At 37.7% G+C, this 20209-nt stretch overlaps 1 protein-coding gene across 1 annotated transcript in view; it reads left to right on the top strand.

Moving 5' to 3' along the window:
- The first annotated feature begins 2536 nt into the window (after positions 1-2536).
- TENM3 (teneurin transmembrane protein 3) overlaps positions 2537-20209 on the top strand; it is a 988875-nt gene continuing 971202 nt past the window's right edge. Inside the window, exon 1 of the mRNA XM_018576225.1 lies at positions 2537-2964. The gene's annotated coding sequence lies outside the window, so the exon portion shown is untranslated. The remainder of the gene's footprint in view (positions 2965-20209) is intronic.

Below are 20209 nucleotides of genomic sequence, written 5' to 3'. Positions count from 1 at the left end.
GGCATATAGTCAACGCAGCACGGGCATGCATACCGGCCCTATGGCTGAAACCGGAACCACCACACATTAGACACGCCCTTGACCGCATTCACAATATTTATCTTATGGAAGGCCTAACAAGCTCCATCAAACACAATAACGCTACGTTCTCTAGCACCCGGCTCCCCTGGATGGAATATGTGAGGTCTTCGGAATACCTGACCCTTTATCAGACTCCTACTGCCTGATGGGAATAGGAGATACTGTTCCACAATCCCCACTGCTTTAGCTCCCCTGCTTCCTCTTCCTCTCTCCCCAGCAATCACTCCCCTCCCCCCTCCCTGTCCCCACATTCAGCATCCCTGACCTCCCCCTAACCTTTACGCCCCCTATACACTATCGAAATGATGCTCCCGATGTATGAGCTGTGTAATCCCTTATCGATCTTGGCAGTATTAGTGAGAAGTCATTCTACTCCATCCATGTCATCCTTCCCCCCCCTGATTCTGAGAAGGTGAGGCCTCCATAACCGCTGCACTCCCTGTTCCATCCTCGCGGGAGACTAGTCGGCGGCGACGTGCTCACTATAGACATTAGTCATTTCCGCACGGTCTTGCATATTACCCGTTAAGAATTACCTGTAACTCTGTTTCTCGTATGTTATGTATGCTATGCCACTTTTACATCGTTGAACGAATACATTTGTAAACTCTGGCTATGTCTATGCATCGCTAACCCCCCTTCTCATTTCTGTAATGTTTGCAAAAATGCTAAATAAAGAATTTATTTAAAAAAAAAACTGGAGCAGACAAAATCTGGAGCAGCTGTGCACAGCAACCAATCAGCCTCTCTTTTTCATTTTCAAATGTTAACTGAACAAACTGAAGATAGAAGCTGATTGGTTGCCGTGCACACAGGCTCCAGTTTTGGTCTGCTCCAGTTTTGATAAATTCCATCGCTGCTGAAGAGGAGGAGACGGAGAGAAAGGAGCGCTGTCACAGCTGGTGGTTCGGGTGAGTATAACCTTTTTTTATGCACTTATATAAAAATGAGCAGTTAACCCTTGCAATACAGGGGTAGCCCCACTGCAAGGGTTAATAAAATGTAATCCCGGAGTTCTGCTTTAATACTTTATATATTATCCTGGCCTGTATTGAATAAAAGAAGCATGCAGTAAATGTCAGGCTAATATACAAATGTCTAAATGGCTGAGATTATCCACACGTAGATCTTGAGGCGGAACATGCAGCTTCCATCCACTGGAAACGACCAGGAGTTAATAATAATGACATTGGTTGGACTGTGCGTGAACTCAGCATTGCGTGACCTTAGGCAAGTTATACCCCGAGACACATGCAGCAAAGTGATGCTCTAAGCTGTTTGCTTCATGAGTGATGGTGCCGGAGAAGCCGCGTGCACCATCATATCTTTGCAAGCATTAATTATCATTAATATATGCTGTCATCATTACGGCCCCTAAACGTTTCAGAAATGCACTTCAGCTTTCCAAAGAGCCTGCACGTTTCTGAAGTAGGATATCATCCGATTGACCACGTCGGGATGCTATTCTATTTGTCGTCATTAGCATGGGTACCGCTTTTATTGCTCGGAGATGCAATCTCTTGTTCTGCACGCCTTCCTATCAGTTTATCTGAGATTTGTCAACTGACTTAGGCTATTACTGTAGTTTCCATGGGTCTGCTGCATGCTGGAGCGTCCCCTGGAGAGAAAATGTCTTTCTTTTTTTTTATTTCCTCTTTGGTACAGTAGAGAGCAGGCTTACAGTACAAACCACATCTAATTGCCTGCTTCTGCTGCTAGCTCCTGCTTCTTTTGAATGTTTACGTTTGATTTGGTGAGAAATTACTAAGATCCTCAGTTTGCTGTCACACGTACTTAGGTTTCTAAAATGCACCTCAGTTTCTTTGTGAGATGAAAGAGGAGTATTTTTGTGTGTGTGTGTGTGTGTTTTTTGGCTTTCTTTCTGCAAGGAGGACAACGTGCTATTTTTCATTTCTTTTTTTTTTTTTGGGGGGGGGGGCATTTTTTTTGTCTGATTATTTACAGGAGTCACACACAGCCCAGACCACAATATTGCTGGTGAGAAAGCCCAGCTAATGAAGCTGTAAGTTCATTAGTGTTTGCAATCAGCAGCGAGCAGACACCCTCATCAGGGCAGGAGGCTGAGAAGAGCCATTCATCAGCGTGAAGTGTTATTCATAGATGACCCCTAAATCATTGCACTAGTAGAAGATGCACTGATTGGACACAGCATGGGAGCATCAGTACTTTGCATTAGCAGACATAGACAGGGGGAGTGGGAAAGGATTGGCAAGCCGTAGGGAAATCCTGCGAACAGCAGCACAAATAATAGCAGGCTGCTTCTTCTTTTTTTTTTAAAGACGTATATGGGTCCACATTTTTCCTCCCTCTTTGATAAGGACGTATGAAAGTAGCCTTCCTGCTGAGCAACGGAGGAAGATTATAAATATGCAAGCTGGTGGCTGCAGTGTTTAGAGGACGCTGGGCTCCCCCCTTGCTCTGTGCTGGGGAGGAGCGTGGTAGGCTCCTGGGTAGAAGCAAAGGCAGCAGCTGCTTCACGTGCGCGCCTGGCAGTGGCTGCTGGAGCTGCTCCCAGCCTGGACAACTTGTGCCGACTACTCTGCTGCATCGCCAAGTGTGCCTGGCAACACATGACCTAGGGAGATAGTGCGCAGGATCTGCACAAGGGGGTGTGTGTGATCCACAGCCGAAGAAGAAACTCTCTCACAGGACCAAGAAACAAGTGTGGACTAAGCTGCTGGCATCATTGCTACAGGATAGGTGGCTGCCTGGAACTGAACAGAAGTTGCCCCCCCAATCCCTCACTACCGCTCATATCTGTTTGATACCTTGTTTGTACTGACCTTGCATTTCACCCCGACAACTTGCGTGATGTTTTCCAGGTTTGGATCCCAGGAGGGCAACCGGCTAAAAGTGCAGCAGGTAGGTCAAGTGCTTTAGTTTTGTGTGCGGACCGTCCTTATGTTTGGTTCATGATGATTGGTACAGCTGACTCATTTACCATTGCTGTCAGCGGCATGTTTTACAGAACAACGACAACCTGTCTACATGTCGGTTGTGCGCAGGAAGCATTCTTCATTAAAGTGTATTTCCACCTTTGCAGTCAAATTTGAGAAACATCTTCTTGCTATATGTTTGTGTTCCCATTTACACCGCATGCCTAGGAAGAGGTGTTTTAAAAAATATTTCTTACCTTTGTAGTTGTTTTTTGGGTTCATACATAGGACACTACAGCTTGGATTGTTTAGAGTTGCTTGCTAAGTGAAATAAGGGGACAGAAGTAGAGACAGGTTTTTTTTTTTTTATGTGTGTTAAGATATAACGTACTACTCCAGACTTGAGGTCTTTAACCCTTTTGATCGGACAGACCATGTTCAAATCTAATTTACCCCTGATAATGAAGATCTGCCAGCACAGTACAGACAGGGTTAATTATGGTAAATATGAGTCCACAGCCCCCTCCTTAAAGGCGAAAGCTACGGTAGGTAGGACTTTTCACCATGTAAAAAGATAAGCAGCGATTTATTTATGTCTAAATAATGTTATGTGAATAGGAACATATAACAAATATAATCCAGGTGTCATCCCATTTTGGCTGCAAAAGTGGAAATACACTTTAAGTTCATCCTCTCCGTTCAGGGGTGGATAGTAGGGACAGATGGCGCCATTGATCTTTCTGACATTTCCAAAGCAAAGGGCAGAAACCGTGCCAAATGACCCAGCTCTCTAGACAGAATGGAGGGAGAGTGATCCTTCTGTCTTGGAGTTCTTACGAAGCTGCAGAAACCTGTAGCCTCCTCGTTGTGCCTGATGCTTCCGGCAACTCTGGAACTGGTACTCAGCAACCTGCCCTCATCCTAACCCAGTGCAATGCTGGGAGGATTAACACACTAACGCTCAGCAAATCTCCCTCTGCAAGCTGCATGTGAGGCTCAGAAGAAAGCTGTGGTAATATTAATCCACAGGTCTGTAGAATATGATAGAGGCTGGTGTCTGTCTCAGCTGAGAAGGGGTTAAACTAGCGACAATAACTGGTTTTCCAGTCAATAAGAGCCTGCAAGGAGTGGATGTCAGCATGTGATCATCCCGACCTTAACCCTGCTGGGAAGAGATGTGTCAATATCACCGCAGCTGCTGCTTTCTTGCCAGAAAGTTCATTTCCTTCTATGTAGGACAAAGGGGGATTTTATTGTGAAACCAGCCCTGACATCGCTGCTTGATTTCTGTTAATTGCAGTAAAAGAGCGCTGATTTAGAAAGAATCACTATTTTGTCAACACAGCACTAGTAGGAAGATTGGTGTGGGAGAGGGAAGTCTTACTTGTTTTTGTTCCGGAACAAGGGAACAAATCAATCAGTCGCAGGCACATGCGGTGTTAATACAGCCAGACTTAACCTGCCAGCTCTGTTACAAATGTGATGTATACAGCTATACCATTAGACCAGTCACATGGGCAGGACAACAATCAGCACTCCGATGTGTATTCTTATATGTAGTCTCCTACCACTTAGCATCACTGATGATGGACAGGAGAGAAAGTTAGTACTTAGCTATAGTAAAACACATGTGTTTCTTTGCAACAGTATATTCTGTGTTCTAAAAGGACTTTTATCAGCCAGTTTATTGGACCTATTATCCTAAGACCTATTATCCCTATTATGTCTGCTTCTAGGCCATTTCACATGACTTGATGCAAGCCACAGTCATCCCCTTCCCCTTGCAGTTGACCTTAAACACTTGCTCCTTGACACGTCGAAGCCTAGACGGGTGTAAGCGAGCAGTTCTAATGCCAGCTGTCCTATTATAATGACAACAGTGGCATCCCAATAACACTGTGGATCTGAGCCTCTGTTCCGACTTGCACTTGGAGCATATGCCAAAGATTTAGAAGCAGTGAAACAATTCAGTGGGTGGTCTTTTATTCTTGGCATGGGAATATGGTTCTAGTTCTGCTTGGTATGTTCTGTAGTTTTAGTCTGAAGTCATAAAACAGGCTTGATAACTTTTTTTCTTCAAAGTGCTATTTTGTCAGTACATGCTAGTTCAGTAAAATGCTGCCATAAATCAGGTGAAGAGTCAATTGTAGAATAGAAATCTTACTGACAATCTAATTACCATTTTATAGAAAAGAGATCCCGTAACGCACAAGTTAATGGAACTTAATGGCAATTCAAGTTGCCCCCCCTCCCCTTATATCTTTATTAAAATATTTCACAGGCTCTCTGTTTGAACTCCTTTTTGTGCCTTAATGGCCACTAGAAGCGTAGAACTTAATAGTACAGTAGTTGAAATCAGCTTTGCCTAAGCATTTGCACGGAAATGTTATACGTCACTCTAAACCCTTTAATCATATTGCTTCTGAAAAGAAATATTTTTGATTGAATTAATAAAAGTTTTCAAACCTCAACAACACCAAGTAAAAGTGAAAGTGCCTCTTCTTAGCATTGAACAGATGCTGCTAGAATACACTTGCTCTTATATACCACATTACATCGGATGTAACCAGGCCTTTGTCATCTGTCCAATTTATTTTGTCTTATAATACATCTGTTTTTCATAGGTTTTTGTTTTTTTTCCATCTGAAATCTAGACTCTTAGCTAAGACAGTAGTAGCTAAAACAGACACAAAGTAATATGCTATAGTGACCAATTAGAAATCATAGGGTTGATTTTCTAAAGCAAATAGGCTGTTAACTTTGCAAGGGAATGATCTTTAACTTAAGGAATGAGGTAAAGCTCTGCTTACTTCAATCGCCCATCATGTGCAAGCAAAAATACTGTTTTTGTTTTCCTTGCACGTGATTGGGTATTCTTTTCAAAGTGAATTTTCACCACATTCACTAAGGTAAGGGAAAATTTCCTTACAAAGTGAATAGCTTATTTATTCTTTAGCAAAACAACCCCCTTATCTCATTGTACTGACCGCTCCAAACTGGGGAAAAGTGTGATCTGATTGGTTGTTATAGGCTCCTGCACACCACTGTTCTTTGCACCATCTGGTTAAATAAACCAGCAAGATTGTGTATAAAAGAGCCCTTACTTTATTTAATTTCACGTGGTTCTTATGTGTTTGTTTTAAAAGACTAAAACTGCTGGTCTTTTTATATTGAAAACTGCTGAGGCTTCCCTTTTATTTCTATTTACTGCACAATTAAAGCCAGCAGGGTTACTCTTTTACTTAAATTTATATGGAATTAATAAACTTCAATAAAATAAATAAGCAGAGCCTTCACCAGTGTTCAGCTGGGTTAGGCCTTTGCATGAATGGTCACTACTTTTTTATATTTAAAGATTGAGGAACTTAATAACACTTAAAAGTGACATTTCAAGGATTGCAACACCCTGTAATATACTATCAGTGCAGTTTAAATACATCAATAAGATACAGCCTATGAAAAACACATTTTGTTTCCTTTTAGGACAAGTTTTACTTTTTCTATCTGGTGCTTTTCTTATCAAATTTAGTCGCTTTCACAGGAAAACTTTGCCTAACACATTTAATCCATTTAGCCAGTTGAGGCTAGTGCTTTTGCTAAGCCCCACTGAGCCAGAGTAATTATGTCTCATAGTAATAACTTAGGAAGCATCATACAGAGACCAATAGTCGAGCTCATACTATAAGTTTCAATATAAAATACGTTTTTGTCAGTAAAAAGGAAGAAAGTGCACAAAGGATCACACATTTTAATTATAGGAGCCCAAAGCTGTTTTTTTATTTTTACACTTTTTGATGTAAGTATTTATTTTTCAATAGATATATTTCTGACATACGTGTCTTCATTAAAGATACGGTATACCAATTCCAAGAAAATGCTTTAACTATCAATTAGAAATAATAATTGTCATTTCATGCATGACAATAGTGATAACACCTGACTTCATGTAAAATAATGGCTTTTTACATGAAAACTAGAATGTGATTTAATCTCTAGCATATTGCATGAAATTCATTCTTATCCTACATGCTAAGGAATACTCGCATACTTTCTCAGTTACACACACTTTGCAGGTCAGGGGTTCACAATAAGGATCATGTCTCTGTAGAAGATGCTGTATTTTATTTTTTACTCTTAATAAAGTTAGCGATGTTTAGCCACTTTCATTGTAGAGGATGTGATGTCATAACTATATTATGCCTTATTGATGGCATGATTATAATAATGTGTTGCTATTTATATGCCAAGGAGAGTTATCATTCTACTGTAGTTCCAAACTTTACTCTTTCCTTATTTGACCTATTAACATAGAAGCAATTACAGCACGCAGCTTACATTAAAGCGTTTGTTAACATATGTCACTTTAAAACATATTTACTTGATATAAAAAAAAAAAAGATTCATTGATTTACCTGATAAAGTCTGATTTATTTCCTACATTTTCATAGCAGGCATTATGAAGCTCTCTTTACAATTGAGATTAATGTTACAGTGGATAGAAGTGGTTTGGAGGGCTGCATACATTTCCAGTGCCTTTGTAATCAATTTAGATACAAGCATTCCACGATGGATCAGGCTGCATCCAAACCTGCCTTATTATGGAGAATTAACTTGCTTTGTGATTGATAGCAATATTTCTCAATCTTGAAAATGCCATTTGTTTGAAAATAAGTGTTATGGCTTCTCAGGCTCTCTGTGGAAGCTTCAGAACCTAATTGCATTGATGGGAGACTTTGATTTGTCACACATAGGATGCATCCTGAGAAAGGCAATATTCCCCTGTTTCACCTCTGAATATGCATATCTATGTTATTAATTATGTTATTAATGTTTAAACTTTTTAGAGGAAAGACAAATGTTGTCATGTATTATGAACTAATCCTTTCCTATGACCTAACAATTCAGAAATATAGTAAACCGAGGAGGATAAAGGTTTCATTTTTTAGATGACAAATTCTGGGAAGAAACTTAATTTATATTTATCATATTAACTATTTAGACTGGTTGACAGATACTCTTGAGGGTCATCCCAACATGGGTAACGATGGTCTCTGATATGCTTATCTATTCATAATAGTATGCTATGATAATGTAAATATTTTTTAAGAATGATTGGGTTATTAAGTTATTCAGGCTTGTTAAGATACCAAGTGTGCGATCTCTGATCTATGTTCTTGAAGTCTGGCTATTGCTATGCTATGCTGATATGAAGACCCTACTCCCTTTTACTGCTTTTAAGTTGCTTGTATACATTAAATATTGATCCCTGTTGGCTCCTAGTGACCATACGTATAAGCCCTCCCACTCACTAGCAATAGGCAGTAATACACTGCTATTGTGGAAATCCTGCATGTATAGTCAATTTCACATAGTTAATAAAGATATTCAGTTCTCTGTTCTTACATCAAATCTTGTTAGCTTGAATCTGAGACAAATTACTTTTTAACTGATTATTTTTATAGGTTCCCATGTAGTTTTTCCACTTTCCTTACATCTTCCTTAAATTAAATCTTAACCCATGTAGTAGCTATAAACCCATTCATGATGCCATATACTTTATATAGTACTGTATATAACGACTTGTGAAATAGTATGGAATATTGAATTTGGGTTTGCTGTTTACTGACTGGTGTATTTTTTTCTTTTGACTGTTAAACATTTTTAAATAAAGTCAAAAAGACCTCTTGTCTAACCTGCTAATGTGAATCTAGATTGCCTTTTGTCGTAGTTTTCTGATATGAGGCTAGTTGGTATGTTATCATTATTTTGGAGTATGATGTTTTCGGATGTGGTTCAAATTTAGTGGCCTTTAGATAAGAGAGGGTGTCGCTGCTGAAGCTTTGTGTTCAGCTTTGTGTTCAGACATGTGTGAGTATAGCAGTGTTGTAGGCTTTTCAGGCAGTAGGAAGTATAGTTTTATTCTTTTATTAGGGTTACAACATGAAGAGTGATACAGTTAATCTAAACATGTACCTAAGCCATTATTAAGGTTCAGGGTCAATGGGTAGTTTTGGCTGCAGAATAAAGATTTCTCTCATGACTGCTAAAATAAGAAAACAAAATCAGAAGAGGATTTAATGAATCACACTATGTGGGTAGCATTAATCACCTTGCATTATTTCACAGTAGACTGAAAGCATCACAGTTTACCAAGAGCTTTCTAACAGCTATGAACTTATCATATGCTAAAAGCGAATGTCATCTCCCTCCTGTACTGTCCTTTTTAGCATAAGAATAAAATTATATTTCATGTGTTCTGTTCCTTTATGAACTCACTGTACAGCATTCCATTTAGCTTATTAACTCACATTTGCATCTATTTAGCCAATTAAAACACTATGTTTGGTCCTGTGGAGGCTCCTAAGTAGAATGCTATGCTAGCCTACTGAGTTCATTAACTACTGCTATTGTAATACATACTATGGATTCTTATAAACTGCTTTGAGAAAAAGTTGTAGAAAAAAAAATAACATTTTTTACGAGTATGATATATATTCACAGAAAATTATCATTTTATTTAAATAGATGGTGCTTGTTTCCCTGTTATGTACTTACTTAATAAATACAGATGTTCCTTAAAAATAAAATGTCCTCTTTCAATTCCCTACGTAAATTCAACCCCACCACTTTAATGTCTTAAATTTGTATCAGATATTTTGTATTATATTTACCATTGTCGATATTTTGGCAGTTACTGATTGTTCCTTTACTGTTATTTGCATATTTCTTAAGGAACTAGCGGGCTGTGTCATGTTATGTGCCCACTTTTATTGTGTTATAAGCGCTTCTGCTGAGCAGCAGTGTACAAAGCATGAGAACCCCTCTTCACCTGAATACAGAGCATAAGTGCAGGTTGATTTCATCTCTTGAAGTCTCTGCTTACAAAGGTTATGCCAACCTGTTATATAACATTATTCACACACACGCACGCACATTATAAGGGCAAGTTGTGAAATATTAAAAGCGCTGTCTGGCAATGAATGACAAAATATTGCACAAGATAGTGATTCATTGTCTGCATGGAAAAGTACAAAAGAGAGATATGTCATTCCCAGTTACGTGATACTTGTGGTATATTGAATTTTGAAGAATATCCTTTAGAAGTGATAATTCCTTAATAGTGCTGTCAATTATTAGATCATACTGTCCCAGACTCGCACCTAAAGTCCATGGACATTTATAATATCTACGTCAGTGTGCTATTTAATGTACTAGCACCATCCAATTAATCATTATATCCTGCCTTGAATTGATTTTCCTTTATATGAAACTGCTTTATCTTTTCCGCCCTGCCCAAAACTTTAATTACACAATAAACGTATTTGATTTTTCCTTGGTCATTCGATCAATATATTGGAAACAAATTAAACATAATATTCGAAAAGATGTGCCTTGTGCCAGATTTTGTGACTTTTACAAATGGTTCAAGAGGGTAATAGTCCCAGGAATGATTTGTATAAAGAAGTTATTTTATATATTTGGGGTTTTTGTTTTTTTTTCTCTGAGCAGGATTTTGAATTAAAGGCTAGTTTGAAACGACTTAATTACTGTGTTTATATGCTTATCATTCCTTGTATATCATATTTTAGGTATGTATATTATGCCACTGTTGTAGCCTTGGTTTGCACTTGCTTTGTACTGCACAACAGAAGATAAAGACCTGAAGCAACACATATCAGCAATAATGACAGTAACAATATGCATGTGTTAGTATTTATATAATAATAGCATAAATGTACACAGTAAGTGCATAGGAACACGCAAGCTCACATATATTCATATGTAACTGAATTCTGGATGCAAAATACATTGAGATGCAGATGCAATGGGGTATACATAATGTATTCAAGGTCTTCATCCTGCCCTAAAGTATGCCTTTGAAATAAAGGCAAAGTAGGTGCATATTCAGGAGCTAGTGGAGCATAACTGGACAGCAGGAGGATTTCCCTACTTTGAGATACAGCGATGGAGTACACACGCACATTGACTCTCTTTAAACTGAACCATACACAGTGTGAACAAGACATTATACTGGGATGTGGAATGCACTGAAGTGAATCTCATGAATCTGTCCAGTCTCTTGTGAGTTTGCCTTTGTTTGACCTGGTTTACAGGGAAGGTGAAAAAATGGAGCTTGTCACTGGGAGTGTTCAAGTATAGATTATAAAAAAACAACTTTTCTAACCTCTCTAACATTTCTAACAAGACTTTTTCCATTAGCTGTTATCCTATACAGCATTGTGTTAATGAGTGGTTTACTTGTATTGATGATTGCATACCACTTATTAGAAGTTCAGACTTATTTAATAAGGCAGTGCAAGGAGCAGTAACCCATAGGATTCAGAATTCATCTGGTTTACTGCACTTAGGACTATGGAAGGTGGTTTCTGGTTGTTATGGGATGCATGCTATGAATGCCGGTTTTAAATAAACTAAATAAGACTGTTTCTATTGTACAAGTAGAATTTTTCCATTTGTTTTATTGTAGTTATCCTGTAAAAACGCATCTTATATATTGTTTACGCATTGTCATAAAAATGAAAAAAAAATATGCTCGTAGCAAAATGGCAAAAACATAATCTGAAATAGCTTTCATATTTTTTTTTTACTATCTGCATTGTATTGATTTGATATTCTATGTATTCTCATAACAGAAGCTAGGTATGCCACATCAGTGTTAAAATTGAATAATATTACACGCTAGTCTCATCCTTTCAGAAATGTCACTATACTCAGGACAGGCATCAGCAGGATTAGATAAATCTGAATTCCCTCTTCAAAACCCGGTGAAGCTTGCCTTTTCCAAACTACACCAAAAAAAAAAGAGGAGTGTTTAATTATCTCTACTTCAAACGTGTATTCTGCACAGCTGGATGTAAGAGTCTGTTCTAGATTTCAAAAGAACAGGCATTTATTGAACAGTTTGAGTCAACTGACAATACTTTTGGCTGTTCTGTGTGCATAGGTATTCACAACGGAGATAGTGCACCTCTCAGTGGGCAGTCTCTTGTGTGGTACTTTAGAAGGGCTGAAGATAGAATTTAGGTTCAGCCAGATTATCATACACCTGGTCTCAACAGAATCATGTAATCTGCCCATTGTCAACAATGTCATTTCAATTCACTGTGGCCAATTAGTACTAGATGCAGCTAATGTCACTACAGCCTAGTTAGTGAAACATCTCAAGAAAAGCTAATAGCATCACACTGCAAGTATCAAGCCATAATTAAATTGTCTACTTCTGAAACATATGGAAGGCTTACAATAATTATTTTATTCATTTCTACACTTGCAAATGACACATATGTTGGTCCACTAATGAATATTGTTTGGTAATTTGTTAAGAGATATTGCTGGGAAAATCACATCCCGAACAGTGTTATGTCATTTTGTTTGCAGAAAGCAGATATCTAGCTTCCTTAATAAATGCCTCCTCCATGTTTCCACTTTGGAGATACAAGTTTTTAGTTTTACACTCGTTATACTATCTTAATAATCTGCTTTATACTGCACTAAAATACAGAAGTAGTATTTTTTTTAAGTACAAATGTGCATTAGTATACTTATCTTTGACCATTTTTTCTGTAGGGTATTTCATGTATTGAAATCACTTGTTGTAGAAGTTGGCTCAGTCAGAGTTTGAATCGCTCATCATGCTCAGACTGCATCAGTTGATCTCAAGTTGTCCAACAGTCTATAGAGCAGCCATGGAGTGAGCAATAGAGAATTTTGGCGCACATCGCCATATAAAAGCACACCCCTGAGATCTATAATGACAATTAAATTAATGCTTTTCTCACGCACGGCAAATAAGATGATCCATGCATCGATAAATGCTCCGATAGTCTTCATCCTCACTTTGCCTTTTGTACATCAGGCTGCTGCTGAAAAGCCTCAACGTGTTTTCCAATAGCTTGAGGATTGTCAGTGAAAGCTAAACAGTCAATAAAATGTGCAGCTCAATAACATTTAAATTGACTATAAAGTGTAATTTTCCAGGATAGAATCTTTGCAGTGATGAGTTAAGTGCTAAATGCCAGTTCAAGCAAACATTAAGCCTAGTTCTTCACACTCGGCCTCGTTTGGCATTTGTGTTGAGTAATAATTTTTCTATGTTGCCCCAAAACCACCAATCAAATTAAAATCTGGAAAAAACAGTTGGTGAATTAAAGTTCGATTCTGATAGGTCTCTATGGGGTAACATATGAAATATGGAAATAATTAATAAGGATGACAGTCTGCCAAATTTGAAACTTTTGTAATGGGCTCTTCACCGATTAACCAAATATATATTTAAATTGGATAATTATCAAATGGTTTTATCTTTTTATTTGGCTACTTCTTTAGGGATTGTAATGTAGGCAATTGTTTTAATGTGTTTTGATGCTGTGTATCTATATTTATATCTTCATATGAAAATAAAAAAGAGAACAATAACCTCACCCTTAATCCAACTTTCATTTAACGAAAACGTCACATGTTTTATTTAAATTATTTTTCAAAACAATGTTATCTTTTTTTAATGTTGTAGTGCTAGAAATGGCCAAACTAAAGTGCATGAGTACAGACCCTAGATCACCCTGACTTGATTGTATGTGACTCAGTAGAAGATACTCCCTCTCCAGGTTATATTTGGATGGACAGAATTTAAGAGACTGTAAGGTTCCTCCAAAAACATTGGACTGCCTAAACATCAACCATCCAAGAGATTTCACTGTTTCTTTATTTATAGTGCGTATATGAAACTAATGTGCTAGCTATGTTTTGAGAAGCAGTAAAAAGGCATGGAGTATTTAGATCTTCTACAGCTAACACGTTTGAAGGGAATTACCTGAGAAACATCACTTGCAATTTACTGAAGGGTATAGGTTGTACTTCGCCTAAGCTAATTCATGTGCGCATCACCTTAACAGAAATGCTTGTTATTAATTTCCCAAATACCCAAACTGTATTTTTAAAAACAGAGCTCCACGGGGTTAGCATTAAAATGTTACCATTTAGTAAATTTCCCCCTTGAGTACTATGCACTAAGACACTACAAGGGATTTAGAAAACCAAAGAAACTTTTCTGAAAGGCTTCAGCAGCTGGAACATTTCACTCATTTTGTTTTCTTTGGACAAATATCAACAATTATAAACTCATGTACCTCAGTAATAAACCACGTTTAATATTTTGATAGTAGAATACGCAACTACTCCTTTGATGTGTCCTACATACATTGAACTCTGATTTCTTCAAAGCCGCAGCTCCTGCACCCTCCTGGTACACTCTTAGCAATAAACAAATAGACCAGATAGTGCCATGCTGTGCTTCACTAAAACTAAATTCACCTTTCCCTTTTTGATTCCTGACCACTTCAAAAATTAGTTTCCACCTCAGACGAAAAGATGATTGTATGCACTATTTTTTTGAATTTTAATCAAAAAATGTTTACATATTTTATAATTGGCCATTACTATTATCTAAGTCTAAAAATGCAAGAATTGCAGAATGAATGTTTAGCACTGAAAGTAGGAAATTGCTTAGATGGAAGCAATGAATGTGAAAGGAATTTACCCTGGAATACAAATGGAATGCTACGAGCACTACCTGATTCAACATATTCTTCATAGAGTGAGAATCTTGATCCATGCTTGGCTGCATTCAACCATGAGCAGCAGTAAAAGTTACACTGGTCTTTACTATGGTTTTTGCAGTACTACTGATCTGAGCATCTCTTTTTTTTTTCTTTTTTGCTACAAAAATCAGCTACGATAATTGCGGGGATCATGACTGAAAAGTTCTGCACGGTATATTTAACAAAATATAGCTGTTGAGAACAATTATTCCAGTAGGGTTTGAACTAACAGCCCCAACAATCATATGGTCAAATGTTTTATATTTTATTGTGTATGGTAGACATTATATGTATGGCTAGGTAAACGTCTGAACAAGTTCCTCAATATAATAATAGCTGCTAGAAATTATGATTGTCTTTAAGATGGAACCGGTATCCACCCCCACTCCCTGCAATGCAATTGTGTACTGCAATTAAGATCCTACACTGAAATATAATGTTCAGCTCTTGCTACGGTAAAGGCCAACAAGTTTTATTATAACTCCAGGGAGCTGATTTTCATACAATCACACGTAGACTTATACTATGTATATATTATGTATGGACTGACCTTTCTACTCCTCCAAGTAAAGTTCACATGTTCGTCATCTGTCGCACACTCATGGTGATCTTTTTCAAACCAAAATGGCTGATTTTTGAGCTGTGAGAACTTTTAACCTTAAACTTCAAAGTGAACAAATAATTTCAGTTTTCATGAAACTGCGTATAAAGGTCCATTTTCAGGCACCAAGGGCTTGTCCCACTTTCTGAAAATACAGAGCAATTCAAGATACTTTATTTGTTTTACACATTTCCCATTATTTAACATTTGCATATGCAAAGACAATATTAATAAAGCTGTTGCTTTTTCAATCAGATCAAAATTCATAGTGCGGTTTACTTTTTAAACCAATGCCTCCATTGGTGAGTAACCAGCAGTGGAAAGTTAGCAGCTTCAATGTACAGTAAACTCCCCATTATCTGTCATTCACGCAATCACTCCAGCAACCAGCTAATAAAATTGAGCATATAATATGTCCTCGATTTTTTTTTGCAGTTGCTTGATAAAAATGGGGAGACTAAAGACTAAGGGGTCTATTCACGAAGCAGCCGAAGGATCTAGCCATAGCTTCGGCTGATCCTTCGGCTAGCTTCAGCCCCAGGACCCCTTCGGTTCAGCAGAACCGAAGGGCTGCTGTATGGGCTATTATTAGTATAGCCTGTACAGCTCCCGAACTTGGCCCAGCGGCTCAGTCGAGCCGAAGGCATATGCCTCGACTCGGCTGAGCCGCGGTGAAAGCCGAAACTGTCTGAACGGCCGACAGACTGCTTCTGACAGCTGGGCGGAGCCAGCGTGATCTTACGGCTGGCTCCGACCACTTGCAGAAAGTCTCCTGGGACACTGATCTCCAGACAGCCTAACCTAACTAATCTCCGGATCCCGGCCGCCCAGGAGAGAAACACTGCTTTTTCTTTTTTTTCTATTCTGACATGGAGCCGTGTCAGAATAATAAAAAAATGTTTTCATCATAGGAATGCATTGCTAGATACCTATTGGCTATTTCAATTTGCAATAGCCAATAGCAAACTAGCTATTGCACCCGCCCTTGAAATGGCCAATAGGAATCTAGCAATGCATTCCTATGGCCAAATTTTTATTTTTTTTGACGGCAGCACAACCGTCGACTAATAGAAAACTGTTGGGTGGAGCTAGCTGTCATTGCTAGCTCCGCACAATCGTTTTCTATTTTTATTTTTCTACTTTTTAAACTATCTTTCCGTTCTGCTCGGTCCCTCTGAGGGACCGAGCAGAACAGCTGAGCCGAATGCCGCTCAGCCAAGCCACTTGATGTACGGCTAATTTCAGCCGATATATGGCTGAAATTAGCCGTACCAGCCTGAAGTGAATAGCGGAACAGCGATCGGCTCACTTCGCTTCAGGTCGGTCATTCACTCGGCTGCCTACGCCAGCTTAGTGAATAGACCCCTAAATGTATTTACTTGCTAGTGAAATTCTTTGTTTACATTTTGCTGCCGGACAGAATGTAAACAATGGGTTTCAATAGCCAGATTGCTATTGGCTATTGCAAATTGCAAAAGCCAATAGCAGACTGAGAGTTGAGAGTTACTATTAGCTCTCAAGCAACCAGAAACTACAGTTATCTAGCACCTACTGATACCCGTGGGTGCTGGATAACTGGGAGTATACTGTATTTTATTTAGGTTCTTAAAGTCCTTTTCAAACTCTGTATAGAGTCGCAATAGAGTGGGAGCTCTGAACATAACTTTGTGCCTATGGATACTATTTCCACAGGGCTACACCTTGGAAAAGTGTTGTATTACATTGTACCAGTGTAATCTGGATACTAAGAGACATAGATGATGTGTGTTATTTTATTTAATTAGTGAATTGCATTATCAAGCACTATTTTCTTTGTGACAGATTCCCTTTACTCATGCCATTCACGTTTGTGGTAACCATAAGAAGAACAAAATACACAAGGTACACAGGCATAATTTTTATGAGCATTTTTCTTATGGTTGAATTTGCTTGGATACCCTTAATGGAGAGTTGTGCTAGACAGGAATTATGTAGTGTCTGCCTAGTGGAAACATGTGTTGATGGTATGCATCTCTCTTGTTTCATATATGTTGCATGCATGGATTATGGACTTTATAGAGATTTTAATGAATTGTTTTTTTTCCAAGACTCTTTCCTGCATTATATTTTCTGGATAGTATACATGCACTGGTTGGCTTTTTTTTCTTATTGATTGAGGTGGGATACAGTAAAAATAATAAAAAAGATAAGAAATAGATAATCCGCGCTTCTGGAAAGGAGACTAAAGTGGAAATGTATAATAAATTAAGACCTAAAGCCGCTCTAGAAAGAGGATAGAGGAATCCTATCAACAATCGAGAAAATATATATCAAAGCGCTAAAGGTGTAACTAATAAAAGACTTAATGTAACCAAGTGATAAAGTGAAATTTTAGGTTTAGGCGGTCTAGCTCTAAAACAAGTGATGTGTCTTACATGGAATCATAAAAAAATTATATAAAATAAAAATAAAGATAAAAATAAAATTAATAGTACAATAGGGCTGTGGAAAAACAAAAAATATATTTTTTTCACGGATTGTTTATATACTGTGACCTATTCGAGGTCTTTACACAGTGGTTGAAATCTTATCGTCCCAATCATTTTTTTTGTTTTTCCACAGCCCTATTGTACTATTAATTTTATTTTTATCTTTATTTTTATTTTATATAATTTTTTTATGATTCCATGTAAGACACATCACTTGTTTTAGAGCTAGACCGCCTAAACCTAAAATTTCACTTTATCACTTGGTTACATTAAGTCTTTTATTAGTTACACCTTTAGCGCTTTGATATATATTTTCTCAAAAATAATAAAAGCCTTCAGTGTTGATCTTGTAAATATTAATTATATTGCTGGGTTCAACCTAACACCACACCAACAGTTTGTTCTATACCATAGATAGACCACGGATTCCTTTATGGGCCATATATGGCAAGACAGTCACCCTCAGCAAAATGCCTTTTACCCTTTTTGAGGATGAAATAATATAATGGCCAAAATGAATTAAACACACCTCCCCAATTTCATTCAGTTTATTATATGATAGGCACATTACAAAATCTACAACTTGAAAATTGCCCTTGCAAATAATCTCAGCTTGATCCAGGTGGCGTATCCCCAAGCCAAACTACTCAAGAAATGTTGTAGCTGCAACAACTTGAAACTCTACTGGCATGAAGGAACAGCTGCGGCCTTGTATTTTGTCCAGAGTTGGCACAAGAGCAAGCGTTGATCAGTTTGTCAATGTTCAGTGAATTAGGATTCTTCCAAAGGAAGCTTATTTTCCGGCAGAATGTCTAGAATACAAAGATTGTGCTTAGAACATTTGCACAAATGGCTTGCATGTTCCCATCCTAACTGATGTATTATTAGTTGGACATAAGCTGATGAAGTGTTTTCAGAGGACGCTGTCATATTCTTGCCTGGCACAGCTGTCCCTTTGCTGTTTAACACCAAATGTTCTTTGTATGCTAGTCACTGACATCTAGATCTCATGGTCAGGCATATGTACGAGTCACAGGGTTATATCTAAACAGGTGATTCGTGTAGACTTTTGGGATTTCTTCAGTTTTTAAAATATACAGCCATATACTAGGAAGGAAGAAAATGAAGACGTCTCTATTATGCTCTGCTGTATAACATTGTGATAAAACTGTGTTACAGACGTTTTACATACAGTATAACACAGCAGTTTTTGCATCAATTGTGTGAAGTATGTTTTTCGAAGGGAAAGAGCAATGATATAAAAGGAAAATGTGTACAAAAAGTATTTTAACATATTTATATGCATATGTAGAGTGTATATGTGTGTTTTTCTCATAAAAATACATTTCTCTATCTATCTTATATATATATATATATATATATATATATATATATATATATATATATATATAGATATGTATATCTATCTATAGATATGTATATCTATCTATCGATATAGATATATCTATATCTATATATACACATATAGATATATCTATATCGATAGATAGATAGATATAAACACTTTTCATTTCATTGCTGCTCTTTAAGTAGCCTTGATGGTTTCCTTGTTGTACCTAAATAGAAGGTGTAGCACTAGTCAGTCTTCTGTCATCAACCACCATGTCTGGTACCTTTAAAATTGTTTACATTTAAGGACAATTTTGTTGTATATCGGGACAGCTATTATTGCCACTGCCATTTTTGCGAGGGCTGAGCAGCAGACGCAACTCTGTTGTATTCCTTGTTTTCGGCCTGTGCAGCTCTAAGCAGAAATTGTAATATCATTTCTTCACTTTGCATAAATATCTACTTTATGATGGGAAATACATTAACTGCGTTATGTGGGGGGGCTTGTACAGAGTGACAAATGACAGGCCTGGAAGAGATGGCAGAGTGATTTTTCCTATGAACTGCCATCAACTAATTCTAAGCATCAGATGACTGTAAAAGATCCCCATCAAGCCTAATGACAGCCATATTATCATTTATTTTACATCTCTTTAAGCATCACACAGGGCTTATGAAGATGATGCCTGCATGCCTATGCTATCTGTAATGTTCAGTATATCTGTATCTTATGATTAAGTTAATTTTTTTATTTATTGTTTGACTGATTAAGTTGTCTGTATCTATCAGTCTGTCTATCTTTGTGTGTTTATCATTATACACAAAGTCACACATATCAGTCCAAAGGCACGAGTGTCTACAAGCAGTTAGTCTTTACCTCCTATATTGCCAACTGCACTGTAAAGCAATATAGGTCAGGCAGTAAAATATCTATAAATATGGTGTACCGATGTGTTTGGTTTTGCTGTGTACAGTATATCCAGTAGACCTCCAGTGTGTGTGTGGCACAGCTGGGGTTAAGTTGTATATGACCTAATTATGTAAAATTAACTGTTTGGAAGGTCTTCTGGCAGGAGCCTTTTTTTTCCGCCTCTATTGTGAGAGCGAATACAAAGAGAGAATAATTATTGCATGGCTCTTGTGAGTTTTTTGACAAACGGTAATGGTGGAAGTGTACTAACCAGAACTGCGTAT

The sequence above is a fragment of the Nanorana parkeri genome, unplaced genomic scaffold (genome assembly GCF_000935625.1).
Source record: "Nanorana parkeri isolate BGI_ZX_2015 unplaced genomic scaffold, ASM93562v1 scaffold60, whole genome shotgun sequence".
Classification (NCBI taxonomy): Eukaryota; Metazoa; Chordata; class Amphibia; order Anura; family Dicroglossidae; genus Nanorana; species Nanorana parkeri.
The sequence above is the reverse complement of the archived record's forward strand: the minus strand, read 5'-3'. Positions and strand labels throughout refer to the sequence as shown.